The sequence below is a fragment of the Cannabis sativa genome, chromosome X (assembly GCF_029168945.1).
Source record: "Cannabis sativa cultivar Pink pepper isolate KNU-18-1 chromosome X, ASM2916894v1, whole genome shotgun sequence".
NCBI classification, from domain to species: domain Eukaryota; kingdom Viridiplantae; phylum Streptophyta; class Magnoliopsida; order Rosales; family Cannabaceae; genus Cannabis; species Cannabis sativa.
In genome coordinates this window covers 4,037,554-4,054,663 of record NC_083610.1, presented here as the reverse complement: position 1 = coordinate 4,054,663, position 17,110 = coordinate 4,037,554, and the positions used below count along the sequence as shown (strand labels likewise).

Genomic DNA, 17,110 nt, shown 5'->3' with positions numbered 1-17,110 from the left:
TGTTAACATACTTGCATTTTATGAAGCAAGTAGAGAATGTGTGTGAGTGAGATCATTGACATAGCATATTCGGGAAACATATGGATTACACTCAATAAAGAAGTATCAACCCAAGCAATTCTCTATGGATAATACTGCTTGCATCGCTCAACTAAAATGAGGTACATTAAAGGAGATAGAGTTAGAACACATTTCACGAAATTCTTCTTTATACGCTTCAAGAAAATGCATATTGGTGTTCAACATATTCAATCAAGTGTCAATCTTACAAACTTATTCACAAAGTTATTACCAACATCAACATTTGAGAAGATGGCAGACAAGATCGAAATTCGTCGATTAGAAGATCTCCACAAATGCCTAAATGAGGGGGAGTTAGTTTACACTATACTCTTTTTCCTTTGATCAAGTTTTCAGCAAGATTTTTAATAAGGCAGTTATTATGGACATCCAAGGGGGAGTGTTATAAATATTAATAATTATGTGGATGTCCAAATCTTTTATTTATTACCATTAATTGTAATCAATATTCCTCTTTTTCTTAGTTTCCCTTTTTCTTAGTTTCTTAATATCTCACTCTTGTATTTGTATAAATAGGGGTTCATCCCATTGGAATAAACAACTCAAAAATTCTCATTCACTTTCTCTTTCTCTCTTCATCTTCTTCTTCTTTCTTCTCATCTACTATATTATTTTATATTATTTTATAACAGGGTTTGTATTTTTCTAGTATATTAGTATTATTTTTATAATTTTTTAAGTTATGTTTTGTATAATTTTTTAAGTTATTGAATAATAAAATAACGTGTAATATTTTAATTTTTATGTAATTTAATATTTTTATACATTTAAATTTTATAATATGGGTTTGTATTTTTCTAGTATATTATTATTATTTTTATAATTTTTTAAGTTATGTTTTGTATAATAATTAGTTTGTTGAATAATAAAATAATGTGTAATATTTTAATTTTTATGTAATTTAATATTTTTATACATTTAAATTTTATAATATGGGTTTGTATTTTTCTAGTATATTATTATTATTTTTATAATTTTTTAAGTTATGTTTTGTATTTTTCGAAAATTACTCTAAATATTTAAGGATTATCTAAATATGTATAAAAAATATTCTTATAAAAGTAAGTTAAAGAAAACATACCTTATACCAAAAATTATGTACTTGACTTCCGATAAAGTCACTTCCGATAAAATCCTAACAACCAAGTTTAAGAGAAACTAGAATTATCCTAATTCTACCAAAATTTCGGCAGCATAACGGCTATAATTGAACGTTTCCAATAAATTTAAACCTATTAATAACATTTTCCTAACACCATTAATAAACAAAATTTGAGAACCTTTCAAATATGAACTTTGACACTGATGATCATGCTACTAACACGAACATGTTTTGAGTCAAATATAAAGACCTACTACGTATAATAAATGCATAGACACATCAATTAGATTATACAAGACAAGTGCCTAAAGTAACAAACAAAACAAATGTCACCTAATTTCACGAACATGTTTTGAGTCAAATATAAAGACCTACTAACACGAACATGTTTTGAGTCAATTATGAATGTGTTATGTCACCTAATTTCTTACAACTAGCGAGTAATAACCTAGTTATTTATGTTATGTACTTTTCCTTTAACATTTATGTTTTTTATAATAAAATTTGATCCAAATTCTACCGAAATTTTGGCAGCATAACGGCTGTAATTGGACGTTCCCAAAAATTTTAAAAGTGCCTAAAGTAACAAATTACAAAACAAATATAACAATACAGAACAAAGAAACTAACATAAACAATACAAAATTTATCCACCCATCCGACCGCAGTACATGTATTCGCAGAACCTACTTCACTACGGATGAATATTTAAGATATTCAAACTCAACTAAGCATGCATTGATAATTAATTATACTAACAAAAGGTTAGCGGATGGATATACCTATTGCAAATCCGATCAACACCGAAATATGTCGACCCTCAAATATTAGCACACAACCTATAACATAATGCAATATACAACCAATTTAAAATTTTAATTATTAAATTACTTACTAGTTATTAAACAAAATAGCAAGTTACTAGCTAGTTACTAATTTCCATAGTTAATTTTTTTAAAAATAACATATAAATACATATACATATATAATCAATTATATATTCACACTACCATTATTTTAAAAACTTTATCTCTAAACTAATTAAATTCCTACTACCTCTCATTCTCATTCACAACAAATATATATACAATATAAATACACAAATAGTATATACACACAACATATATATAAACACATATTTAATAATTAAACACAAAATATATACATAAATAAACACATATTTACCTTATAATAAACGCAATCCGGCGATAAAATGCTACAAAAATCCGACCACCTCTAGAACACACACAATATAATATTAATAAAATAAAAAAATTCTAAAAAAATTTACAAAAACGAAATAATACCAATGTACATAAATAAAATGAATAGAAAGCATATTTATATCTTAATGGACGTTGAGACCCAACGTTTTCTCCGCTAAAATCTGTGGCCGGAGTTATACCCACTACCTTTCTTTATAATAGGTTCGGTTTGGTATATAGAGGGGAAAAAAACTAAACTTTTTTACAGTATAGGTTTAGGTATAGAAAATAGAAGATTTTAAGACAAAAATGGGGTAAAATGGTTAAGAAATGAGGGAGAATGAGGTTGTTTTAGTGGTGGTTGGCAAGGGTTTTTTCGTGGGTTTGGGGCTGCTGTGGGTGGTTGTTCTTCGTGTTCAGCAAGGTGTGAAATGAGGAAGTGAGGAAGACGAAGCTGAAAGGGTCTGATATATAACCATATGGCGTCGGTTATTAGGTATTAACCGACGCCATAGGTGCCACGTGTCAAATAAAGGTGGCACCTATGGCGTCGGTTAATACCTAATAACCGACGCCATAGGGTTATATAAAAAAACCCTGATTTTCCCCAACCCCCAACCGACGGCATAGATATATATACATTCTATACCTACGGTTTTTACCAAAAAACCGCCTCTAAATGTCAATGCAGATATTTTCACCCCCTTTAGCTTCCCTTTTTATAAATTAGGTTGAAAAAAGGGAAGCTAAAGGCTTATATTGTAGTAGTGCTTCTAGATAGCAAGTAAACAAGTAAATCCTTCGAGATAGCAACTTCTAAAATTACTACACCAGATAAGAGCACCTGAATAAGATGAACCACAAAACATGTCACAAAAAACAGCTGACTGGCAATAGGCTGATAAAAGACACCTAAAATAGCTGACTAGTCTATTAAAAGACACCAGGTAATGTATAACATACTATATGTCTAATCTAGATCATCAAATGCATTTAACAAAGCAACAGTTCTAGAATATTAAAGAGTCTCCATGGATTGCAGATTCAATGGCAAGTGTTGCATTAGTGCTTCTAAGAGCATTAGCAAACACCACCTTTTTTTTTTTAAATAGGGAAACCTCAAAGTTCCAGCATTTAAAATAGGAAAATAATGAGATATAATGAAAACTAACATAAAATTAAACTCATTGGTTAATTACATTAATAGCAGAACAAAAAAAAATATTAAACAGTGAGGCTTTAATATTATAGGAGGAGACCAGCCATATATGGGAGTTAACAACAGTTTGGAGAAAACCAACAAAAGTAGAGTTTTCAATGGACTATAAACCACAACATGAGATAACCTAAGCCATTTCACAGAATTAAGAAGTGAAAAATATAAGCCAAAAACTTAAAACTTATCTCCAAAATTGATTAGATACAAGTAATGTAACCAATATTTGCATCAAAATAATTAGAGAAAGAGGATAAACTTCATTCCGTATTAAATTGCAGCAGAACCAAAAGAGAAAAATGAAACACAAAACTTAAATGAGCAACTGTTACCAAAGCCTACAACTGATGCATGATCAAATAATGTTAAAACACATATTTTCAAGTATTCTTCATACAGTAACCGCCCAAAAAATTGTAAGAAAAGGAGATCGTTGATAGAGAATGCATGTATAGCTATCATGTATATTTTTACCACACCTAGAATCTCCCTAATAAATATAATTTTAACCTCCCAAGGCATTTCCAACCAAAATGCAACTTAAAATTCAGAAAAGTTGTACCTTAGGAGGAAGAAGACTTCCTGCTTTTTCACATCCCATAGTGTCTACTGGTGCATCTTTTGAGGACCTCATATTGTGAATCCCCTCAAGGACTTGCTGCCAGTTATCAGGTGCTACACCTGTGTCAAATTAACTGACTTTTAGTCCCACAAAGAGCTAATTTTCTTGGAAATGCAAACAAGTAAACAGCTAAGGTTTCTATATTTTATTAATATAGCCAAGTACATATGAAAAGGAGAGAGAGAGAGAGAGAGAGAGAGAGAGAGAGAGAGAGAGAGAGAGAGAGAGAGAGAGAGAGAGAATAACACACACATAATCCTAACCAATAGAGCTAATCTACAACTAAAAATGCCAATAGAGATAATACTCGATTCATAATGAGGACATGTCGCTATGATTCGTATGTTTATTATATAATGAGGAACGTTGGGTTTGAATATTTTAGTTTAAATGCTGACCAAGTGGGAGAATATTAGAATATTTTTATTTATGGAAATTATTTTCTAATTAAGGAAATGATTTTCTATTTAAGGAAATAAATAAATAATTGATTTTCTGATAAATGAATATTTTATATTCATTGAATCTGGACAAAATCAATTATGTAATATTCTATATATGGTCAGATTTCTATATTCATTACCTGATTTGATTTCCTGAATTAATTGTCAAAATATTCTGACAATTAATGTGGCGCAGATACTGATGGAGTATCTCACCTATAAATATAGGGTCTCGGTCCCCGAGCTCCTCACTCATTCTGAATTCATTCAGCAAATTCCATCTAAAGAGAGTTGAGAGAGCGAGGAAGCCCGAACTCCAATACCGAAGCTATCGCAGGGATTGAAGCTCAAAGATCAATGGCTGGAGGTACATCGATCCTTTCATTGCATATATTATTGATATGATTACAGTTTATTTTCCGCATTTCATATCATTTGTATATGCTATATTACATACACTATATATATAGTCTAACAGTTGGTATCAGAGCGGATTTATCTCTGCCTTGATTTTGGTTGAGTTTCATATATATATATACACTTATATACACTGTTCATATTTATATATATTTATTTTGGTTAGTTGGTGTATATATATACTCATATTCATACAATCGCGTTTATATATATATTTTCATACGTATATACATATATACATTTTTATTCCTACGGTTATATATATATAACATAGTTTACACGTTACTGTATATACATATTATATACATTTTTCATTTTTTTGGTATATTTACGTGTATATATATATATATATGTTTATATATATATATTGTATATTATATATATGTTTTATCGCATAATACATTCATAGTATTCATTTTTATTTATGTGATATATACATGCATATATATATAAACACGATCGGTCCATTTTGGTTTTTTCCATTTTTCATTTTTCGGTGTTTATTTCGAATTCTAAATATATTGCTATGTTCGTATAGTATTATAGATCGATCTAAGCATTGAAAATCTATTGAAAAACTTAAGGATGGAAATTTTTTCCGGTTAAAACTTTTTCGGACCCGATTAATTTCGTGATATTAAAGTATATATTTTTTCGTGTTTTCGTGCATAAAATCTATGTGGATCTCTTTATTATTTGATTTAGAACATTTTAGATTTGAAAACACGCAATTTGGTCGTCGGAAACGCAATTTTCGATCGGGTTTGGGTCGGGTTCGACGGACCCGCGTGCAGAAAAACGGGTCAAAATTGACCCGGTTTGGCTGAAGAAGACGACGCAAACGACATGTCGTTTGTCAAAAAACGACGTGTCGTTTGCCAAAAAAACGACGTGTCGTTTGTCAAAAACGACGTGTCGTTTGAAACCACGTTACAGTTGTCGTTGTTGAAAAACGACATGTCATTTTTCACATTGTGGAAAACGACATGTCGTTTTTCGTATCCTGAGGCAGCCTCTACATGAATGAAACGACGTGTCGTTTTTACCTTAGGGAAAACGACGTGTCGTTTTGTATGTTTTCTCAGCACACTTCAGAATGTAAAAAACGACGTGTCCTTTGGCAGTATGGTTTTTTCAAAAAAAAAAAAAAAAAAAAAGGAAAAATTCCGAATTTCTTATAAATTTTTATTTATTTGGAATATTAATTATTTTCCTATTTTTTTGTGTTAACTTAGTCAATAAATTGCATTTAGTTAATTTTCCATTTTTGTTTAATACATATATATAGTATCAATTGAAAATGGAAATTTGCTTAAATTTGGTAATTTATTACATGATTTATTCAGGCATGTAAAAATTGTGCTAATTTGTGCATTTAATTATATATTACCAAATTTCTGTAATTTATTGTCTAAATTAATTTTAAAAAAACTGCCATTAATTTCATATTAAGGAATTTGCATTTAATTAATGATCATACATTAATTGTATTATTTTGTATTTATTTGACAAGTTTATGTTTAATGCAATTAATTTAGATTTGTATGATTTAAATGCTATACATAAATTCCTTTTATAGTGCTACATATATTTAGGAATATTCAAACATTAAGATAGGTTGAATATTTTATTTAGCAATTAAGTTTCATAAAACTTCATAAAATTATTCATAAAATATTCATAAAACTTTATAAAATGAATAAAATATGAATAAAACGTAAGTAGTTTTGTGGTTTGACATAAGAAAACATGAACCTGGGACAAATGCTCATATCTAGAACGGTTTTTAATGATCTTCGGACGACCACACTAGGAGCACTAATCTCAGTGATTGTCTATTATGTTAACAACGAAATTACTTTTAGGTAGAGCCCAATACCTAATGTCTAAAGTGAAAATATAATTTTTTATAATTAGGGAGTAGCCACAGCATCTTTAATTATATAAAATTATATATTAATTAAAATTCACCTTAATGGACAAAACTTGTAATTAATTATTTGGATATAATAATTTTACCCCACAGGGATTTTATTATATTTTTATAATTAATTAGGATAATATATTAAGTTAAATTCTCTTAATTTACCCCACAGGGAGTTATGAGGATTTGATTTAATAGTGTTATCACAAATTTTATTTAAAGATAGATTTCATTCCTCCATTAATCTAAATTAAATATTTCATTAAATCTATCATAAAGTTCATATAATTTTATTAGATTTAAAATTTAGCCCACAGGCAATTTTAGATTTAATAAAATTTTCATCTTCATCATGTTTCTACATTGGTAAAACATGAATTCATTAAAGCCTCAATTCTTTTAACATCTAAATTTTTTGTAATCCTATTCTTGCAGCTATTTCATCCACCTCTAAATATGCTGAAATCACTAGTGAAATCCCTGAGCTTAGGAGTGACAACTTCAAAATCTGGAAGGAACGAGTTCTTCTCCACCTAGCTTGCACTGACATGGATTATGCAATAAGGAAAGATGAACCAGCTGCTATCACTGATACTAGCACTGCTGCTGAGATTGCACTACGTGAAAAGTGGGAGCAATCTAATCGTCTTTGCATCATGTTCATTATGTCCAGAATTCCTATGGGAATGCGTGGATCGGTGGAGCCACCTGAGAAGGTGAAAGACTTTATCAAAGTTATGGATGAGCAGTTTGACACTTCAGATAAATCTTTGTTCATCAACCTCATCCAAGAGTTCTCGTCCACAAAACTCACCTGTGTTAAAGGAGTTCGAGAACATATTTCTAAAATGAGGGACATCACTGCTCATTTGAAGAAACTCGACGTCATCATTCCTGATACCTTCCTGGTTCATTACATTCTTCACAATCTTCCTCCACAGTATGGGCCTTTCAAAATTTCCTACAACACACATAAAGAAAAATGGACTATCAATGAATTGATGACCATGTGTGTTCAAGAGGAAGCCAGGCTCCTACAAGAGCAAGGAGAAAGTGTTCACCTGACCACTCAACCTAAGAAACGCAAGCCATTCAAGAAGAACAAGGGGAAAAAGCCCATGGCTCCCAAGGCTGCCATAAAGAAAGATTCCATCAAATGTTTCTTTTGTAAACAAAAGGGACATGCGAAAAGGGAGTGCAGCCAGTTCAAGAAATGGATGGATGACAAAGGTAATCCAATTTCCTTAGTATGTTATGAATCTAATATGGCTAATGTTAATCTTAACACATGGTGGATTGATTCTGGTTCAACAATTCACATAACAAATTCCTTGCAGGATATTCAAAATCTAAGGAAGCCAGTGGCAAGTGAGCAAAGCATCTTATCTGGAAACAAGATGGGCTCACATGTAGAAGCTATTGGAACATGCAATTTAGTTTTAAGTAATAGTTTTATTTTAAAGTTAGAAAAGACCTTTTATGTACCAAGTTTCTCTAGAAACTTGATTTCAGTTTCAAGACTTATACCCTTTGGTTTTTCCTTTACATTTTCAGACAAATATTTTAATTTATATTATAAATCTGAATGTGTTGGAAATGGTATTTTGTCTGATGGTCTTTACTGCCTTAATTTACAAAATAATACCACTAATAATGTTATGCATGTTCGCGCTGGCACTAAAAGATGTGTTATGAAAGAGGATTCCTGTACATTGTGGCACCGGAGATTGAGACATATCTCCATTGATAGAATTAAAAGGTTGGTAAAAGATGGGGTACTCAATACCTTAGATTTTACTGACTTTGATACTTGTGTGGATTGCATTAAGGGAAAGCAAACCTCCAAGTCTGTCAAAACTGGTGTCCATAGGAGTTCTAAAATATTAGAAATCATACATACTGATATATGTAGTCCAGATATGGAGTCACATGGTCAGAAATACTTCATCTCATTCATAGATGATTACTCACGCTACATGTATATCTACTTACTTCATAATAAAAGTGAAGCATTAGATGTCTTTAAGATATTTAAAGCTGAAGTAGAGAAACAATGCAACAAGCAAATTAAGATAGTGAGATCAGATAGAGGAGGTGAGTATTATGGTAGATACACAGAAGATGGACAAGCACCTGGTGCATTTGCGAAGTTTCTTGAAGAAAATGGGATTGTTGCCCATTACACCTTGCCCGGTACACCCGAGCAAAATGGTGTTGCAGAAAGAAGAAACCGAACATTAATGGACATGGTGCGGAGTATATATGCTTAGTAGCAACTCTAACCTTCCTAAATCCTTGTGGACTGAAGCATTAAAGACATCCGTGTACATATTAAACCGAGTTCCAACAAAGGCAGTCTCAAAAACTCCTTTTGAATTATGGAAAGGTTGGAAACCAAGTTTGAATCATGTACGCATTTGGGGATGTCCATCTGAAGTCAGAATATATAATCCACAAGAGAAGAAATTGGACCCAAGGACCATAAGCGGATTCTTTATAGGGTACGCTGAAAAGTCTAAAGGTTACAAGTTTTATTGTCCATCTCATAGCACAAGAATTGTGGAATCAAGGAATGCAAAATTTCTTGAGAATGCCTTGATCAGTGGGAGTGATCAATCAAAGGACTTAGGTCCTGAGAAAGATCCTTCAGAACCTTCCACTTCAAAAGCAAGATTGATAATGGTTAACACTCCTGTAGTTCAAACGAATGTTGAACAACCATTACCAATCACTGAAGATCCACAAGTTGGTAATGATAATCCAGTAGATCAAAATGTTCAAGAGTTGCACACTGCTTGTTGAACAACCTGCCGAACCTGCTGCTGCTCCCCAAGAGCCTGTTGGTGAAGTCTTAAGAAGATCTACTAGACCTATCAAACCAAAGATTTACAAAGACTATGTTGTGTATTTATTAGAATCTGATATTGGAATTGGAAATGATCCGGTAAACGTTTTTACAAGCTATGAACGGTAGAGAATCAAAATTGTGGTACAATGCTATGGATGATGAAATGAATTCTATGAGGTGCAACGTAGTACGGGAACTTGTAAAGTTGCCTAATGGGGCGAGAGCCATTGGCTGTAAATGGGTCTATAAAACTAAGAAAGACTCATTAGGCAACACTGAGAGGTACAAAGCGAGACTTGTTGCTAAAGGATTCACTCAAGAGGAAGGAATTGACTATACGAAGACTTTTTCTCCTGTATCAAAGAAAGATTCCCTCAGAGTCATCTTGGCATTAGTTGCTCATTTTGATTTAGAGCTGGAGCGGATGGATGTAAAAACTGCTTTTCTGAATGGTGATCTAGAGGAGGAGGTATACATGAAACAACCAGAAGGATTCTCCTCTAGTGAAGGTCAGGATTTGGTATGCAAGCTCAAGAAGTCCATCTATGGATTAAAACAAGCATCCCGCCAATGGTATTTAAAATTTCATGATGTCATCTCTTCCTTTGGATTTGAAGAGAATGTCATGGATCAATGCATATACCTGAAGGAAAGTGGGAGTAAAATTTGTTTTCTTGTTTTATATGTGGACGATATTCTTTTTGCATCCAATGATAAAGGGCTGCTACGTGAAGTGAAACAATTTCTTTCAAAGAACTTTGAGATGAAAGACATGGGTGAAGCATCCTATGTCATAGGCATTAAGATTCATAGAGATAGATACCGAGGTATCTTAGGTTTATCTCAAGAAGCCTACATCAACAGAGTTTTAGAAAGATTTCATATGAAAGATTGTTCACCGAGCGTTGCTCCAATTGTGAAGGGTGATAAATTAAATTTGAGCCAGTGCCCAAAGAATGATTTTGAAAGAGAACAAATGAAGAACATTCCTTATGCTTCTGCTGTCGGAAGCCTAATGTATGCTCAGGTGTGCACAAGACCCGACATTGCTTATTCTGTCGGAATGTTAGGAAGATTTCAGAGTAACCCGGGGTTAGACCACTGGAAAGCTGCAAAGAAAGTTATGAGGTATCTTCAGGGTACTAAGGATTACAAACTGATGTTCAAACGAACTGACAATCTAGAAGTAGTTGGCTACTCGTACTCGCATTTCGCCGGTTGTCTTGATTCACGTAAATCTACATCTGGTTACGTGTTTATGTTTGCTGGTGGAGCTGTGTCCTGGAGGAGTAACAAACAAACTTTGACTGCTACTTCTACTATGGAGGCTGAGTTCGTTTCTTGTTTTGAGGCTACATCACATGGTGTATGGCTAAAGAGTTTCATTTTAGGCCTTAGAGTGGTTGATTCCATTGCAAGGCCGCTAAAGATGTTCTGTGACAATTCAGCTGCTGTTTTCATGGCTAAGAACAACAAAAGTGGAAGTCGAGGCAAGCACATCGACATTAAGTACTTAGCTATTAGAGAACGTGTTAAGGAAAATAAAGTGGTCATTCAACACATTAGCACTGAATTGATGATTGCCGATCCTATGACAAAAGGCTTGCCACCTCATAAATTCAAGGATCATGTAGAGAACATGGGACTTGGTTCCCTTATGTAATTTGTACAAATAAAGTTATTATCAATGAAACTCTTATTTTGATTTTTCTCATATTTATGCGCATCTTAATTTTACATTTTAGAAAATTTTCAGAGGACCTGAATAAACATAAGGTTTAAAGTTTATTCACTTAAGTACATTGCCACATAAATTACATTGTTATATAATAAATGTATTGTAATACATGGAAGATAATACTCGATTCATAATGAGGACATGTCGCTATGATTCGTATGTTTATTATATAATGAGGAACGTTGGGTTTGAATATTTTAGTTTAAATGCTGACCAAGTGGGAGAATATTAGAATATTTTTATTTATGGAAATTATTTTCTAATTAAGGAAATGATTTTCTATTTAAGGAAATAAATAAATAATTGATTTTCTGATAAATGAATATTTTATATTCATTGAATCTGGACAAAATCAATTATGTAATATTCTATATATGGTCAGATTTCTATCACTACTACAAAATACACTATTTACGTCGGTCAACGCTACTATTCACAGCGTTGACCGACGTAAATAGTACTCAAATAATTGAGGCGTCACTTTAAAAATGACACTAATAATATGTTATTTGCGTCTTTTAGGTATATGACGCTAAAAACAAAACCGACGAAAAAAGTAGGAAATTTAAAAATTTATGTTTCATTTTGCGTCTATTATTAAAACTCGTGTATTGTATTAGCGAGCTTTTAGAAACGACGCAAAATACAATAGTGAGAATTAATAACCGACGCAAAAAAAAGTGAAATCCCTAAAACTAAAAAACACAAAATCCTCGGCCCTCTCTCTTCATATGATTCTCTTCAGCCGCATCTCCTCTTCAGCCCTCTCCCTAAACGCAAAACCCTTGCGATTCTCTTCAGCCGCATCTCCTCTTCAGACGACGGTGAGAATTCACCCTAACCACCTCCTCTTCAGATGATTGGACGGTGGTCTGTGGTCTCTCTTCTCCCGTGAGTTCCTTCGTACAACCTCTGGTGGTTTCTGTGTTCCTTCCCTCAAAACCTCTGATGGTCAAAACCTCCCGTGAGCTCCTTCAGACGATTTGACGATGGTATGTTTCTATTCTTTAATTTATTCTCTTAACTCTCTATTTTAATTTCGGGGTACTATGTATTTGTTTCTCAGACCCATGATTCATGATTTCTTTTGGGTACAATCCTTCTTCTGATTTAAGTTCTTTATCGGAAAACATTTCTGATTTTAAAATCCCGTTATTGGAATAGGTGAGGCAGTCATCGGTGGTGGAGAAAACAAGCTGCACAAGAAGAACCCAGTGGCCCACGATGGGAAAAATCGCAGAGCTCTTGGTGATATTGGGAATATGGTACCTGCTGCTAGAGGAGGAGTTGAAGGCAAACCTAATCGCCCCATGACAAGGTTTTTCTCTCTTTCTCTCTGTACAACAATATGTGTTTGGTTTCTTAATGTGTTGTTTGTCTTTGCTAAGTTTTTATTTATATTTTCTTCAAGAGTTTTTATGCGTAATTATTTGCTAACGATGAAGTCGCTAGAGTTGCCGAGAAGAACAAGGTTAGTATTTTGATAAAAATTTTAATTTTTATAACAACTTTCTAGAGTTCTGGTAATTGATTTGTTATGCTCTTTTCAAATTATGCTATGCAGAAACAGATGGTGGTTCCTGATGATGGGAGAAGAATTGAGGCACTAGAGGCCAACAAAATTAATAAGATCGTTAATGTTAAGCCTAAGCCCATAGAGGTGATTAATCTATCCTCAAACATAGAGAAAGTCAAGAAGAAGCCTGAGAAGCCTTTGAACAACATGGAAAAAGAAGTAGAAGATGGGGGAGGGGCCTTAAGAAAGAAAGCACCAACACTTACTTCAGTTCTTATTGCTAGAAGCAAGGTATATTTGAGCTTTCCCTTCTTTTCACAGTTATTTGGTCGTATACGTTGATTATAGTAGTTTTGAGAAAGCCAAATTATGAATTCTACATGTGATCAATAGTTTGTATAATTTATTGGTTTCTACTTGGTTTGACTTCTAAGTTCTAAGTTCTAATTTGTTCTAAGTTCTAATTTGTTCTAACTTATAATAGAATCAATTACTAATTTTATGGAAGTTTTAAAATTGTTATTTCAACTTTTTTTGTATTATGTATTTACTATTATATAAAATTATTCTAAAATTTGATAATGCATGTGGGAAAAATTGCATGAAAGATTTGCAATTTTTCCTTATATTTGTGCTTCATTTTATAAGCGACGCAATAGGTAAAAAATAAAGTATTTTCGTAATAGATATGACATTTTTTAACCGACGTAATAAGTTTTTTGTGACAGTTTTCAAATGCCATAAAAATATAGCGTCATTTCTAAACCGATGCAGAAGATAAAATAGAAAAGTAAATATTTTGCGTCGGTTTGTAAATGTAGAAAATTGTTTTTTGCGTCGTTTTAAAAATGACGCTAATAAAAAACTATTTGCGACTACGGTATATACGTCGGTTTTTTAAACCGACGTAAATTCTTTCAATGACACTTAAAAACCGACGGAAATTATACTTTTTGTAGTAGTGTATATTCATTACCTGATTTGATTTCCTGAATTAATTGTCAAAATATTCTGACAATTAATGTGGCGCAGATACTGATGGAGTATCTCACCTATAAATATAGGGTCTCGGTCCCCGAGCTCCTCACTCATTCTGAATTCATTCAGCAAATTCCATCTAAAGAGAGTTGAGAGAGCGAGGAAGCCCGAACTCCAATACCGAAGCTATCGCAGGGATTGAAGCTCAAAGATCAATGGCTGGAGGTACATCGATCCTTTCATTGCATATATTATTGATATGATTACAGTTTATTTTCCGCATTTCATATCATTTGTATATGCTATATTACATACACTATATATATAGTCTAACATTACAGTTAGAATAAAAGGCAATGTAAGTTTTGTTGGTAGGTATAGCTACAGTTACAGTTAGTAGATCTTTACAGGGAATTTAATCTGTCTAACAAATTGAAACTAATAATGCACTTGTTTTCTCACCCAACTTACCATAATATTCTTATGATGATATATGAGGCTAAGAAATATGAGCAAATCTACACCACAGAAAGATGACATCAATTTTTTGATTAGTAATGAAATCGGTTAATTTATCGAAACTTGTTTACAAACAAATAAGACTACTAGGGGTAAATGATGACAAAATATTTAAACTGCTACATCAGTAACCTTATTTCATACTCAAACTACCCTCAGTTTTAGTATTATACTGTTATTAACCACCAACACAATGGTAAAGTCAAGACAACTGATAGATAGAGTAGATAAATCGGAATATGAAAAATAGACTATCAGAAATATCATTGTGAAGTTAAGTTGACCAACTATAACTACTGTACCGTCAAAGGGATGACTTGGTTGAAAATGAACTTGCAAAATTGCCACACATAAGACAAGTAACAACTCTATTTTAATTGTCAAACTTGAACCATATACATTTCATATTGAAGTCAGCGTAATCCTTTTCATACATCTCTGGATTCACCCAGGGAAAGAAAAAATATAACCCCAACTGAACCACCAGACCTAAGCTTTATACCTACCATGTTTCCACATACGCTAATTTTGATGCACAAATCAAAATAGTATTCTCTGAACTATTTCATCAATAATGTCAAGATATATCTCTATATTCAGTTCTATATTTAATTTTGTATGTCAGCAATCGTTTTTAGTAGTAGCATCGCAGTAAACTAATGTGTGCAACAGTAAAACTATCAACAAGAATATGGACCATTTGCTTTTCGATGACATCAATTAAATAACAATGTTTAGAAAAATTCTTCCACATTTGGCTATATTGATTTTAAATTAGGATTTTAATGTTTTCAATACCCCATGCTACTCAATCATGAGTCAATAAGGTGGTAATTTGATAATAAACTATTCTTTCTTCATTAGATGTTTCTTCACATGATATCTTTTTTTTTTTTAATCTAACCACATCTTACTAGCCCTGCGGAATTGAAAATCATATGAAAGGAGTTAAATCGTGGTCCAATGATATTAAGCTCCAGGAACAACAGAAAAACTACAGGACAGGAAAATATCATCCCCAATTTCTTCTTTGGCTATTGAATTATTCCTATTGATCCACACTGGTATTGTGAAACAATTCCAAACAGAGGAATCTTCAACAAATATAAGCAGGAACATGTATTCGTAGAAACAAATATTAATGAATTTCATTGTTCAAAAAATAAAAAATATAAAAAAGACATGTCATAATCATATCATGAAATTGAAACTTATCATCTTTCGTAAAAAAAGCCCAATTAAAAATATCTGTAGAGAATATATTTAAAAATCTATTAATCTATTTTTAAATTAAAAACTATACCTAAAAATAATTAAACCACAAATGTAGAACATTTTAGTTATAAAATTTACTAAAAATTTGAAGAATATTGAATTTAGTTTATCCAAAACTAAAAAATTAAAAAAAAAAACATAAATACAACAAACAATCCGTATACACAGTAATTTAAATTTAAATTTCCAAAATGATAAGTATCCCACAAAACAAGGTTTAGAAATAACAAAATTACAAAAAAGTATTTCAAAAATTAAAATTTGAATTTGATTTTAAATATATACCGTGTATATACATTAATTTTTATCATCATTTTTTTCATTACTCTATTCACAGTTAACGATATTCACTGTATTTTTTTTCTCTCAAAAGAAACTTAATTTGCCTCAACAGTCTCAACAAATCTGAAGAGCAATTCAGTGCCATAGTTGTTAAGGTATGAGCTAAATGATATTTGATATATATAATGATTGACATTATAATCTTGCGTTGATTAGATTGTTAATTAAAAAATCCCTTCAGGTGTTTCAACTGGTGAGGTGTTTCAAAGAATTTCAAAAAGGATACAAGGAGTCAGTACACACAAATAGGTTTGAATAAATTTCTATACTATTTCACTAAAACAATATGCATTGAAACCAACTAGGAAATATAGAATTGACATGGATTAATTATCTTCGTTTTTGAATCTGTATAGTTGTTCTTTCTTGGGCTAATGAATTTACAATCTTCTAAATTAGAAATAACATGAACAGAGATAAAAATAAATATTTAAATCTGAATCATATATTTAAACAAAACATGCCTCAATAAACAATTAACAATCATCATGAACCTTGAAAATTTTTCATCAATCAAGATACTAAAAATATACCTCAATAAAAATCTACTAGCCGCAACATAGTCGCTGCAATCCAAAGCCACAATCGAGCGACATTGTACCAAAATCTACAACTGCCAAAGCCATTCCACAACTATAAAGGCCAAAGAACCAGATTTTAGTAGGCAAAGGACAAGAAAAATTCAAAACCCACCAATATATTCCCTCAAGTTGTTCTGTTTAATCTATCCAAACCCAATATAGCTTTAACCAAATAAATAAATCATACCTTGAGAAAGGACAATCTGATTATATATAGTTAGACTGCCAACTAGTGATGGATGATTCATAGACTTGAGATATTGTGGATTCGGTCTAGCTATCTGAGTGTGGCTTGATTGACTA

General features: G+C 31.9%; 1 long non-coding RNA gene across 1 annotated transcript; it reads right to left on the bottom strand.

Annotated features, from left to right (window-relative positions):
* Nucleotides 1–3,158: 3,158 nt before the first annotated feature.
* LOC115707448 (uncharacterized) lies at nucleotides 3,159–17,110 on the bottom strand. The gene is made up of 3 exons (XR_004009743.2): nucleotides 16,995–17,110; nucleotides 16,760–16,859; nucleotides 3,159–3,232 (listed from the first exon to the last, which is right to left on the bottom strand). It is a non-coding gene; the product is annotated as an uncharacterized LOC115707448 (long non-coding RNA).